General features: G+C 36.2%; 1 protein-coding gene across 1 annotated transcript in view; it reads left to right on the top strand.

The window, feature by feature from the left end:
• The first annotated feature begins 11,930 nt into the window (after positions 1–11,930).
• The window catches only part of LOC113225469, a 193,273-nt gene continuing 190,135 nt past the window's right edge, over positions 11,931–15,068 (top strand). The window contains exon 1 of the mRNA XM_026457786.1: positions 11,931–12,260. The gene's annotated coding sequence lies outside the window, so the exon portion shown is untranslated. The remainder of the gene's footprint in view (positions 12,261–15,068) is intronic.

Below are 15,068 nucleotides of genomic sequence, written 5' to 3'. Positions count from 1 at the left end.
AGCTTAAATGTGACGTTTTCAAGTGTAAATTTATTTTACCTATGGAAAAAATAATCTTTGACTTTGACTTTGACTTTGACTTCGCATTGTCCAAAACCTATAGAATTAGATCAATGCAAAAAAACCCTGCCATCTTTACGCATGGACACGCTGGCCTCTTGTGCAAAGCCACGTCTCTCTAACTAGTCAAGTACAATATAAGAGAACTAAATTTTGACCGTATTTTGTAGTCCAGTAGAAGAAAGGCTGCATCGCGGACATTTTATGAATATTTAATAGCAATCTTCTCGCTAACAGCAAAGGAAAACACCGTAATGAAACCTACATGTCGAGGAAGTCTCAGAACCTTCGTGAAACGTGTGAACTCCCAACTCGCATTGGGCTAGTGTTGTGAACTGTGGCTTGAAAAATCTCGAGTCGACTACTACCTCAGCTCGCGTCCTATTTATTTTTTACAAACGAAATTAAAGGCATTGGAAAAATGTATATCGTATACTATAAGTGTTCTACTTAGTTCAGTTGATATAAAACAAAATCGTTGGTACATGTAAAGTACTTACTATTGAATATAGCGGTTTTCTTGTAAAATTTCGAGGCAAGTTTGTGTGATTTTTCTATCGTGAAAATTTTAAGGAATCGTGTTTACTACAGTTACAAAAATAAAACTATTATCAAAAACAACGTAATCGACATTTTAGTGAAATCGAGTTATTTATTGTCTGGAATCAACAAAACGAGATTTACAACCCCCTAAACACAGAATGGAACAGCCCCCCTATTGTTAGAGATATCATCTTTATTACAATAAATACATAATTTTTTGGAATATACGGATAATTTTTGTAACGTAAGTTTTATTCAAATTTGTAATTAATTTCATGTCATTTGCTTCATCGGAGCGGCAATTTGCAATTGCGTCATTGTCGACGCGTCTCTTGGATGGCCTGAGCGAGGAGACTCTGCCTTCCGCAGGGGACACCCAATAATATTAAAATGTCCGGAGAGCCCCAGATAAACGACTACACACAATATTAAATAGTAGGTAGCATAAAATTTTAAATAGTACGCACTAGCTATGTTGTATTGTGTGTTTTAATGGCGATTTAAAGCGAAGCTACGTCCAGAAAACTCATATTGCGTGGTAACGATTACAGCCGTATATATAATGGTTTATATTGTACAAGAAAAGTTGAAAATTCACACATAAGTCATTTGAAATATGAATGCATCTTTTATTACTCTTTGTAACATACAATTTTATTTTATTTCACGCACACCGTGTGCTGGCATGCATGTAAATAACATAGAAGTCTCTTAAGTAGACGGATTTTAATTGGTGATAATCATTGACTTACAAATAAGTCAACGGTGATAATAGACTGACGTTTGGAAGGTACCTACTTTTTTTATTAATAATTTTGGCTTAGATACAAGTCCTTTGAGCCATGTCTTCGTTTAATTATGTTTCTGTAAATATGGCCGCCACAAAGAGGATAGGCAATTTAAGGCGACGTGTTTGGATTGACTCGGGATTCCTTAGAACGGGCCGATATGGGTATTTTACTTCGAAATTCGTATAATTTCGCGTTTTAATCTTCGATTAAGGCACAGTAGCACTATCCTATTCCACTTTAAACTAGATTTCACAAAATAATTGAAAGTCAAAATAAAGACGACACTTTTCCCTCCAAAAGGCCCAGAGCGAATCCAAGGTACCTAGTTTTTGATGAAAAAAAAATAGTGTTGTCTCATTAAGGGAGCGATTTTACTATATCACTCAGTAAGGAGAAATATATTTTTTTATTAATTAGATTGATAACAAAATAGTGATAGAGATTAAACGAAATATTGTTAAGCGAAATAATAGTGAAAAAACTTTAACGTTTCTTTTGCACTGATTTAGTTTCAATGAGTTCATTACGAACTGAATTAAAGAATCTACTAACATCGCAAGATTGTTTTTCTAAGTGACATTTGCGACTATCAATGATATTTTTAATAAAAAATCCAACTAAATATAAAGAGATGCTCTACTTCAGGAAATATTTGTTGGGAACGGAGGTGTATTTTTAACTGATATCACTTGCAAATGCGGTACTTTAGTCATGCGAATGAGTAAAAAACACAGTTTTCTACAAATTTTATATTTAATAAAGCAAAGTTTTTTTTCTTAAGACCATAACCAATCTAGGAAATTTCATAAACTCTATGGGTACGTAACACCCACTTTTTCTCTAATTTTTATGTTATGTTGTATCATGAAAATATTAATATAATGTAGGTATCGTACCTATGTACAGCACTATTCATTAGTTTGTTTTTTCGGTTGTGATTTATAGGTAGCAACAGCACAAGTTTTCCTACACAGTCAGTTCCTGTTTCTGCTCGAAAATATTCTTAAAACTTTTCCTATTCTAAATACTTGAAACATGTATACACATTCTCGCAATCCTCTTTTAAGTACTTAGTAAATTGTTATTATCGCCTGGCAACAACGTTTATTTAAACACCTATTTCAAAGAAACAGAACCGTGTAACAGGTGTAACAATTTTAGAATTAATAATTTCACAAACGTCCTACCACATCTATGTACGGATTTTTTAAATTTAGGCGTGGCGCCGCCGTTCGTTTTCCTTGGCTCTCTCTAATGTTTCTTTTTTCCACCAACATGTTTCGTTTTCGACTCGTTGCCGTAGTATTATGCCATCGTTACGCCATGAATACTGAGCCAAATTACTTTGTGAATTACGTACCCACATTATACGACTTCAATTTTCGGCTGTTTGTAGGCAGCATTCATAGAATAAAAATGCTTTTATAGACCAATTATGAATGACATCGTGACGTCGAACACGGCTAGCTATCCTTGACATCATAGACAACTATATACATAACTTGACATATCGCACTACTATTACAATAGTGTTATAACTCAAAATACGTGAAATTCCAGATTACACCATTGCTGGACGTAAAATTTGATTCTCTACACGTCAATAAAACTGTCGTTAGAATATTGTAAGAAACAACTAAAAATATATCTACTTCACTTAAAATGAGACAACTTTATGTGAGCTCGAATTCTACAAAAAAGTCCTTGCTAAAAAAATATGAAATTATTTTTTCTCTTTTATTTTTAAATATATTTGGCAAGTAGGAAATTGTTTAGATGTCTGTAATGAACTTTAGCTTACACTTAAATTTTTATAATCTTTCACGGGAAGTAACTAGTTTTTGATCATTTCTGAAAAAATACACTTTTTTAGTTAATGCCCTAACAAATTAACAGTGATGGCACTGTTTAGGTATTTTTTTGTTATATCGATTCTAATATAGTGCTGCGACTGTAGTATGAAATGTGGTGTGAGCACTTCCAAACGTCATATACGAGTATGTCTTCATTCAAACCGCAGTCTTTCGTCTACGATTGTTAACACAACGACGTCAGAGAAAGAACGATGCATCAAACTTTAATAAAAAACATATCTAAATCAAACCTATTTTCGTTTACTCTTCAGGCATGGCGCCTCGTCAAGACCTGATAATCCAGCCGCCAAGTGTGCCGGTCCAGCAGCCGGCCCAACCTCCACCACCCCCTGCACCCGGGCGCCTGCAGCGTCCACCTCATGACAACCCAGCCGCTTACATGAACAGGGGTACTGGCCAGAGAAATAACAGTACCAGCCAAAGACGTGAACCCGTGTAGCGGATCTTTAATATCCATCGCAAATGTGCTCGTACTTGTTAATATGACATGGCTTAGGGCTCTTGCAAAATGCGACATTAGTTAATGAACAACACACAGAGTACAAGTATTGTGTATACATTTATGTTTCTTTACGAATTGAGATTATTTATTACCTTAGGTTATTGAGGTTATTTATTACCCTACCCTACAGTCGGACTTTTAATCATAGATAACCAAATTCGCAGCTACTAATAATAGGGGTTTAAATATGAAATTGCCGATTTTATCGTACTGGCCACTTTGAATTAAAATTAAACGTGCACGGTGTCAGATTTCAGAGTGAAACTTTTTTCAAACAAAATGTAAAACAGTCTTAATTTAAAAAAAGTAATTTTAGTTAATTGTTTGACTTTCAATTGTTTTAACGTGAAGATGGATACAGTGAAAATCAAAGTAATTTTCGAATACGAGTTCCCACATGGAGTTAACACTGCTCAAACGGCTCGTAATGTCAATGCTGTGTTTGACGAGGATACGGCTAACGAACGCATCGTGCGTTTTTCGACAATTTGCGAAATTTCGACTTGAAGAATGAACCACGAGGAAGACCAGTCACTAAGGTAAACAACGATGAGTTGAAGGTGTTGATGGAAGTTGATCCGTATCAAACTACCAAGGAATTATTTAATGTTAGCATGCCCACAGTATGGCAGGAAGCAGTACAAAATGCCTTCACACAGCTTGAAGTCCAGGTCCCCAGAGTTCTATCGCAAAGAATTAAATGACCTTCCGATTAGATGGCAGAAATGTATAGACAATGAGAGTAAATAATTTAACTAAACAAATATAATTTATATAACACTCTAATTCTCTATTATCTAAAAATCTAACCTTAAATAAATTTTTCAGAACGTAACGGCCGTTTCATATTTTAACCCTTAATATTTCTTTGAAAAATAGTGATACCATGTTTATAACAATAATAATATAATTATTTATTAAATGTCCAATAGCGTTACAAATGTAAATTAAAGGCTAGGTTAGTGGTAAGAATAATAAATAGATGCACAAAAAGTCAGTTATAAAAAATGGCAGCCTACTATCTGTCATTCGCAAGACCAAATAGTCTCTTGTTACCCTCTTGACCCAATAGACAATTTCAATCAGGATCCGAATGAAAGATTTCATTATGGATAGGTCATATCTATCAGGTATGACCTGTAAGATGGTGTTGGTGCTGCCCCTCAGTCTGCTGAGCAATGAGCAGCTGCTGAGCAGTTTTTTGCGGATAATGACATTGAAACCATCAACTCTCGCCTCCGCAAATACGATAGATGCACAGCAAAAGCGGGGCAACCCCATCAACAATCGAAACCCATTGTAGGTCACTCGTAGGGCGATTTTTAGCATAACTGATGCACACGCTGCTACGTTCCCTCTCTATATTGGCCTGATCATCAAGGTCATTGGTAACATAATTCCCAAGATATTTAAATTGGTACCATCGTTTCCGAATGCCACCATCAAGCCTGGTAGTAGAGCTCCTCGTGAAAGAGCTCGTCCAGTGAAGTACTACCACCTTACCTATTTTTGCCGCCAAGCAGTAATACCAGCATTACTGTGTTTCGGTTTTGAAGGGTAAAGGTGCTACTGAAATTACAGGCACATGGGACTTGTCAATTTATGTCTCAGGGAGACAGGTGCAGTGCAGTGTCCCTCAGATATTTGCGATTTAAAGCTATAAATGGAACTGCAACTGTTATGGACAGGAGTGTAGTTTACCATCAGGCGCATGACTTGCTCGTACCGTCACTTGATATTATTAAAAAAAAACTAAATCTGGTACTTTACCGGCGCCGGCCTTAAAGACCATGTGCACACTCTTTTTGCCATTGTATAACAGCCCATGTTTACTAACCTACTTCACACAAACACCAAGCAGTCTCCTGAGAGCCCCGACCGCAGGACAGAACAGCACCATGTCGTCCGCGTAACTAATGTTATTAATACATACAGTATCAATCGAACAACCAACGCGTTCACTGCTCAGCCCGATGATCAGGTCTTTGATGTACAGGTTCAAAAGCTTCGGAGAACTCAACCCACTTTGTCTCACTCCGCACTCCAACCGGTAGCCACCAGAGAGACAGCCAACCTAGCTCACACTGTTCATTTGATTAGCATACCAGTACTGTAATAGACGCTGCACCAACACCACCAGCTACCTTTATAGTATAGTGTGGTGTAGTGATGTGTTTGGTTTAATTCACAAAGAAGAAAATACATAATCGCTCAAAAAAGAAAAAACAAAAAAAGACGACTATTTCTCTTCGGACACATTAAAAAGATATAATTTACCTTGATGACACACTGTGTGAGTTAGTAAATTGATCTTTTAAAACAACACTATCATAGGTAAATGAACTCTATTTTTTAATTTTATCGAAACACTTGACCTAGGTCAATGTACACTATTTTGAATTTTATCGAAACACTTAAGCTAGGTAAATGAACAATACTTTGAATTTTATCGAAAACTACATTGACCTAGGTCAATGGAATAATAGAAACCCACAAATCGTCAATTTATTATGTCTAATTGAAAGTCCTATTGCGTATACAAACCATTTATTTCCACGACTTATTGTCAGAAAAGTTGATAGATAAGATTTTCGACCATAGCTTTATCTGCAGGATAATTGGCACGTTATACTTACCTGCTAATATCTGTAATTAGTGTGGTGCTTTCTAGTTCCGAATAAAATAATTCGTATTTTCACTGCCCCTTTTCTAAGGTCTTGTTTTATTGCTTAGTTATATTACGTACCTAAGTTACCTTTAAACATGGGTAATTAATTATTTCTGAGGGAATTTTTATGCCAATGGGAGGCGCTCTTATTGCAGTCTGTGAGAATTATTACTCTTATGTACCTATATACATAAAGTATAAATATTTAGTATTAATAAAAATTGTTTTTAAGTACTTATTGAATCGAAAAATTGGTTTCGATTCTTGTCAGAAGTATACCTACATTGCTTTGTTTAATCACGTTGTGTATATTATATAAGTTCTACATTTTTTTTAAACAAAGAGCCTACGTTATTTTAGAAATAAGTACAACAAACTAATCTAGGGTACCTACAGAGGGAGTACAAGAAAAAGTAAGGAAACATTTTGGAATGCAGTAAAAGTTTTAAAATAACCGACATTTCAAATGTTAACGATACAATGCAATACGATAGGAACTAATAAATGCGCTGCTGCGAAGTGGTAACGTCAGGTCAGGTGTCATTATTTCATGCATACATTGATTGGGAAATAGCAACAAACAATAAAAATAATCTCGTGCGTGCAGCACACAGCTGCAAACAAGCGGCACACAGGCACGCATAAAAACCGCGCGGCGCTAGCACAAGTGGCTGCCCGCGCCCGCCATGCTCAGTGCACGGAGCGGCAACGTCGCTCGATCGATCCGTGTTCTCTCTGCCAACCGCAGGTTGCGTGAAAGGCACATCTCAAAAAGTTTCCTTTTAGTTGCCTAGCGCGTATAAAAATGTTTGAAAGAAACTAAAGAACGACGTAACACACCTACACCTTAGAATAATAACGCATAGAATGATAGTTTCATATCAAACGAACTGTCACAAGTGAGGCAAAAATCAAATTCATGTAGGCTAGTTTTAGTAGTAGGTTAATTTTCGGTTTTAGTGAATATTTATATAAAAATACAAGTTGAAACGCGTTACTTCCTTGTGGAATGTGATGTTAGTATCTATTTTATGTTTCGTCATTTTTAGCTAAAATTCTTGATATGTTCACGGTGCAAGTTGACCTTGAGCACTGAAGGCCCGCCCGCTCGTGTAGGCCCTTTGGGCGCGCTTCAATTTGCCTCACTTAGCGTGTGCGGACTAGGTTTCTATGCGTTATTATTCTAAGCCCTAGACATACAAAATTTACGGGCGAAGTTTTTTCGGTATCGAACAGGTACATAAAGATATATGTACTTAAATAACTACAAGATATCTATGAGATTAGGTACGGTAGGGCAGCATGTGGCAGCCTGGTAGCGTACACATCGTCAAGATTCTTTGTTGACAATATTGTACTTTACGTCATTTAAGCAACGATTAGACGTGACAATTTGTACAGATTTACCTGTAGCTGAGTGTACAGCTATTCCTATTGTAATTATATGGGTATATGCACGAATATACTAAGTGAATGTATGTTGAATACACGATGGGCAATATTGACACCAGTACTGTCTAAGATAGATTAGGTAGTTCAAAACACTAGACTACCTATATGTGTTTGATTAAGTCACTTTCAGGTTTCTAAAAATGAAGCGTAGGTTGAAGAGAATGAAAGTCAGGCGCCGCATATCTAAATAATTATTGAAGTCGGTTGGACGACGACGAATCTCGAACGTCATTACAACTTGTACTGGTAGCATAATGGAAAGAATGAAAAGTTGCTTGTCACGCCAAAGATTATCTTGGCAGTTAAAACCAACCACCTATTTATACGCGTTTGTGTCGGATGCGACGTTGCCAGACCGACAGAATTCAAGCCGAGTTTAACTTTGAACACGAGAGGTTTCTAGCGACCGAGTCAACCAACACATCTCGCGGCGCTCTCCGAGAACCTTAGACCCAGTACCGCGCGAACCGAGCTCATGGCAAATACACCTACACACTTTTGCATTCTGAATGCTCTCGTATTTTAAGTCGAATGCGCAATTTACAGAATTAAACCTTATGGTCAACTACAATTCTTATTAAAGCAAAATAACGTAAATTGTTCTTATGTATCCTGTTAATCCTTGTTAAAAAAATTTACAAATCATAATCTAAGTTAAGTCGACATTGTATATACATATAAATTCTAAATACTACAAGTCATTTAAAAAAATTCATTTAAAGGGCAATGTATACGCTTCTATAATAAGATTCCGGTTAATTGTTTATTCAAAATTTGTCATTTACGTAGTTTAAAACTATAGTGAAGTAAAAACGATACACGGGTTTATTATACATCTTCTGCATACTTGGATGACGAAATTCCATGGTAGAGACCCTTTTACCTTTTTCATGTTGTTTTTCATCTACGACATCTAAAATAAATTTTGCAAATAACAAATATACGAACAACAAATTTTTATTTACAACAACCCTAGCGTTTCCTAATTATTCTACAAGGGAACCTGACCAATGAATAGTTTTTAATCAATATGACAATTTTAAATGTAATTTGCTTACATCTAAGAACAATAAGTCATAAATTATTGTTCTTAGGTTTACATATGAAATTAAGGACTGATAAACTTTGAATTTGAATTCGATATTCCAAATGCGGCACAAAAGACCGCTTCCTTCAAATTTCCAAATCGGCAGTAATACATGAATTCAATATAAAATAGCTGCCCCGGCAGGCACAAATTCGGCAATTCACTCACTCAACCTGCAATCATGAAGTAATGGCAAGTTTCCTTTACGAGATTTTAATGATTCTCGGAACGATCTCGAGTCCTTCCATATAAATTGTTAAGGTCTATATTGCAACATTCACTTAGAACGGCGAAGAACTGGTTAACTTTAGATTGTATGTTGATATTTCGCCAATGACCTCTTTACCCTTCGAGACAAGCAAAATCGATACTTATATATCTTTCCTAAAGCAGATTCAATGTAATGTAACCCATTACATTGAATACGTAAAGACATTACCATGAAGTCGAATAGGCAGCTTCAACAAAGTTGTATCTTTTTCTGATACGGCTATTCGCAAAGTTCCCAATGTAATGGTAAAATAAGCAACGCAGAATATAAATTTTCACAACTTTTTTACACAACAATGTGCAGAAAGCGACTCAAATAAAAAAAACTCGCATCCTTTTTAAGTATCTTAGCATTGACTTACAAATAAAATCTTAAGTCAAATTGCAGTAGGTAAACAAAAAGTACTAATCTGCACTTAGCTAGTCTAGATATAATTTTCAGCCGGAAAATATTCTAGTTTTTGCAGACATTTTCCGCTCCAACGGCAGAACAGAAAGTCGTGCCAAGAAAAACTTTTTGTAAGAACAAGTTACAGAGCATTACAAAGGAAACTTTTATCAAGTTAAAATTCAAGGACTGCTTCGAGATCTTTCCCTTTTCATAGCTCCTTCGTGTAAGATGGGAATAAAAAAAAAATTGTCCGTATAAAATTTCAACACTCAAAATAATAACAATACGATATTACTGCATATAAATGAGGTAATATTTGAATCACAAATGAGGTAGGAACGAAAGCCATTAAACTATATAAAGTATGTTTTTCAATAGTCATGTAACTAATTTCACGCTTACTGCTTCAGAAACTACATGTTTCACTTAATAAATTGGTTTATAAATAATATTTTCATAACCGAAACTGCACGAGACTTTTAAAACCGTTTCGACCAAAAAGTTGCGCAAATTCCAAACGAGAATATTCACCCTGTTCTAGAAGTATACCTACTTCCGAAAGTCTCCCGTTGGGTGGAGGGAGGGAATAGTGGGATGCGGTGTGGGGATCGTCGAAAGCGTGGGTGGTGCTACGACCTTCGCAGAAGTCCTGCCCGATCGCAACCAGTAATTACTGCGAGTCCCAGAAGCCCTCCAATCCAAGTCAATTTACCGTTACAACGATACACGGGCTCCTGTTGCCGGTTTAGTCGACACATTTATTTAACAAGTCAATTTACCCGTTTGCTTCTGTGCCATCCGCTTTCAATTTAATTTCCCATGACACTTCAGTAAGATCTATTTTTATTCCCATTGACAAGTAACATTATTGATTGTGTATATGCACCCACTTACATAATTTATGGATTGTGTTGCGTGTAAGCATACAGTAGGTAACTCAAGTGAGGAAAAATTGTATTTCTAATCACTATTCAACAGAAATGGAATGAATGTGACGACAATAAACATCTAATCTGTTTGACTAACATAATGACGGAAATAACATGACAATATTTCAAAACAATGGACGGTATACCGTGTCTGGGTGCTCTAGCTATTCTTATTTCAGTTTTATATACGTTAGGAATAATGTTTTTGTTTATCTAAACAAAAAGATGATCCGAAACAACAAACATGCTTACTGAGGAGTAAACAAACGATGTAATTAATGTTATACTAAACACAAAACATTCTGGATTCTAGCCAAGTTTTGAAAGAAATTGCAGACACATGAATAGTATTAATATTAATAGTATCTGTGCTCTAATGATATGAATTAGAATATGTGTCAAAAAATCTCTGTTGATCGACGCAGGGTATGGTATGAAAAAAATATTATAAAATTGTAAGTTTTTTTTTTATAATATCATGTGACGGGACGAACAAGTCGTGCGCCTGATGGGAAGCTACACGCCTGTCCATAACATTTGCAGTGCCACTCAGAGTTACAACGCTTTAGCGTTTTAATAGTTTATTTTCTATGACCTGATTTCTTGTGAGGTAAAATGACGAGTACAGTTACGCACATACTAAAAATACAAACTTCGAGAGTTCCTGAAATTGATTAATGAGTAGGTACCGATTTAATGTGTAGATAAGAAGTTGTAATTACAATTGAAGAATTGGGTAGGGAAGAGTTCAATTTGATATGAATTGATCTTTAATACTTTGTTATTAGAAAGTATTCTACCTATTTACCAAATCTGATCGTAAAGAATATTATAATACCTAGTAAATAGCTAGGTACTTTTGTACATATTACACTAAACCGACCTCTAATCACTTTCCTGTCTCAGTGTTGTCAATAATATTTACAAAAGTTTAGCAGGAATGTAAGTGCTGGGCTTGGCTCACCTCACATGATCACGTTATGTGTCTATGTCTAGGGCTAGGTTCATTAGGCTAGGCAGTGCAGGTACGGTATCAAAAGGCCGCGGGGATTTTGCCGCACTTTCGTAATCCGAAACGTGGTGGGCTCAAACTCCGTCGGATGCCGGAGCGAGCTGGCAACGTCGCACGCTCGACCGACGACCTCGCGTTATCGCCACCCGCGGTGACGCGATACGTCGAAAAGGTCACCAGTCGCCACATAGCTCGCCATCATGCGCTAATGTCTTCGCGATCTAAACAATCGTGGTTTCGAAATAGGAATCCCATAAGCACACCATAGAGAATTATTCTGTGCAACGTGGCTTCGCCGTCGGTGTCCGTTCGCTCGCTGGTAGTGTGTGTACCGCTCCGTCCCTCTCGCGTACCCGCCGCGTCCCGCTCGGCCCCGCCCCCCTCCGACTGCACCGCCGCCTAGCGGCCGCGCTATGCAAACTCATGTCGACTATACAGCGTTGCCATTCCGTACTTATAATTTCGCTCGACGTAAATTTCAACCTAAACAGTTCAATGGACTTTTCGAAAACTCTAAACGTGTCAGGGTATCGTAAAACGTCTTGTGTTACCTGTATAAACGTAGATAGTGGTGTAAAACAATTAGGTTTTGTAAAAAATTGTGATATTCACTAGTGCAAGTTGCGTGTTCGTGCGTTCTAAGTCCCGTTGGGAGCTTCCACGTCTGTTTTCTGCTAAAAGGTAAGAAACAAAACACTTTAATTGGTGTCATTGCCTTAGTTTAGTGTTAGGGAAGAGCCTGAAGTGGTTTTTGTGATTGGAGAGTGTCATTCAACTTCCTGTTACTTTTCCCATCTCGTCGTCAGAAATCGGAGTTTCTAGTGCGTATAACTGCGCAAAATATCTGGTGCAGCGTTAAGCTGGTGTGAAAGAGTTTGGAGGTTACATAAACAGCAGTGCGGTGTTGTGATTGTCGGCTGAACGTCGGAAACGCTTATGTAAGTGCAAATAAGCTTATTAAGTTGGTGGTTGCTCTTTGGCCAAGGTCTAAAATAAACCCTTGTAACCAGGGTAAGGCATGGGCCGCAAACCGAACGATGGCTTAAGCCTAACACACCCAGTCCGTCTGCACGGCCCCCACTGGTGCTCGATACAAAAAAACGCAAAAATTCTTCACCGACATACACTAATTAACCTCTTACGTAGTTAGTTATTCATATATTTAAATCTCAGTTAAATATTACACCAAGTCTATTACCAGTCAAATAGTAAGGATAGTGGTAGTGCTAAGTGTATGTGGTTAATAAATAATCACATGGCGAAATAGACAGGTATAGTTACGTATATTTCAAATAATACACATAGAGTAGACAACACCTCTCGTTGAAATCTGGAATGATTGAAAATTAAAGGCAAAAAACAAAATAAAATATGGTTTATTTTCTTTTTTCGTCACAAAAATCTTCTAAATAAATAAATACGCTATCGTAGAAAAATAATTGACAGCTATACGTAAAAAAATATAGAACACAATATAATAATACCATTATTCCCTGATTTCAAGGAGGTATCATCCACCAACGTTTATTACTAGTAAAAAGAAAAAAACCTAGTAATTAAATACTTACAAATTAATGATTTGGTATTATAAAAAAATAAACTGTTTATCGATCTAAATAGCGATTTTTTTTTTCAAATAAACCAAATGTTTCGGGCCCTTTACAAGACCCACGGCTGACTGAAAACGTAGTTTCATTTCCTATGTGTGATAATCGCGTAAATCTAAGAAGTCGTACTGTCTATTATGATCTCTGTTAATACCATTTGATTTTAAGAAGTTATCCATAACTTTGTTGATAAAAAAATCTTGCCTTCCATCTGTAACGTAAACTGCAAATCAAATGGTTTAATTTACGCAAAAACCTGCCTGTCTAACTAAAACTAATGCAATAAATGTAGACATAATAATTAGAAACATTCCTACCACCTCTAGAGTGATAAATGTGTTTTTTACAAAAAATATTAGCAATTAATCAACGTAAATTCTCCAATTAATTCTCAAAAACGTAACAGTGTTTTTTTTTAATATTATAATGACTATAGATTCCACTTAATAACAATCTACGCCGTAAGTTTATGATTTTTCATAAGCATTTAATTACTAATTTCACCGATAACAACTTATTTAAAATAAAGTGTCATAGCAAATGTTTACCTTGCTCCGTAATTTTTATTAAACCGGTTGCCTACATACGAGTATAATACTAAAAAAGGCATGCGTACATATGCTTCTGTCATATTTCGCACCTAGACAAAGCTTTTGTAGAAAAAAAAAGCAAAGGGGACGGGTGCACCAATCGCCACGTTAAAGGCAGGTGGGCTGGCAATAAAGCTTTGTTGTAATAATAATAGTAGCGTAGAGTTCTTTGTGAAGTTACAGGCACATGGAACTTGTCAACTGTCTCAGGGTGACCGGCGCAATGGCAGTGCCCCTCAGATCTTTGCCATTTAAAGCTCTGAGTGGCACTGCAATATCATATCATAAAAATAATAATACCAGACGAGACACTGCCGATTTTATCTCCAGACTACTCGGACCTATTACAATTCCAAAGGTTATCATTTATACGCCAGCTATTGCACTAAGGAAAACATCAATGTCCATTGTAACTGGCAAAGTCACCCGGCAGCAAAAATCGTGTGTAAATTACGTCAAAATCAATAAGCTAACGAATAATAGATACCTATGTGATAACAGGGCCATGTGGCCAGTTTTAGTGCGATAAAACATAGATAAACAACGTGTGCACTGTAATGTATCTATCAACTAATATCTAGGTAAATACTCCGCTTGATGTAACCCACTTATTATATAAAGCACTTTCGCAATATTTTAGTACGATACAGAAATAAATTCGCTCTACATTAGCTATAGGTGGATACACTTCAGATAGATGCAGGAATGTTGACTTTGTTTCAAGTTCATCACATCGGTTTGTGGACATTATTTGCGAAATATATAACTAATTATACACCTGAATAAAGTCTTATATTATAAAGCACCGACGGTAAAGCAGAGACTTAACTTACAATTTGTAAAAAAATACGCAAAACGAATTAAAAGTTTGGTTTTTTTATTTAAAACAACTGTTTACATTTGAAAAGCTTTTAAATGTTATTCATACTATTATAGGCATTGCTCCTTCTATGGAAAAATTAATATGCATGGTGTTGCTGTTTTTAACTGATTTAAAAAAAAGTTTCTCTTTTCGATTGTATTTTTTTTGTGTGTATGTTCCGCCATTACTCCGATATTTGTAAACCGATTCCGATGACTCTTATTGTTAGAAAGGGGGTGCCTCAGTAGTGCTCCCATTCAAATTTGACAAAAAAAAAATATTCTACATCTAAGGGTGACAAATTAGGGGATGAATCCGGTTTGTTGGATTTCGTCCACTTTCCGTTAACCGATTGGAAATAAACTTGGCAAATAGATGTGATTCCACCAACATTTGTCGTCGATTTCTTTTCATAAAAAGTCGTAATTAT

This window comes from Hyposmocoma kahamanoa, unplaced genomic scaffold (genome assembly GCF_003589595.1).
Source record: "Hyposmocoma kahamanoa isolate Upper Pololo Valley unplaced genomic scaffold, ASM358959v1 160, whole genome shotgun sequence".
In the NCBI taxonomy this organism is placed as follows: Eukaryota; Metazoa; Arthropoda; class Insecta; order Lepidoptera; family Cosmopterigidae; genus Hyposmocoma; species Hyposmocoma kahamanoa.
The sequence above is the reverse complement of the archived record's forward strand: the minus strand, read 5'-3'. Positions and strand labels throughout refer to the sequence as shown.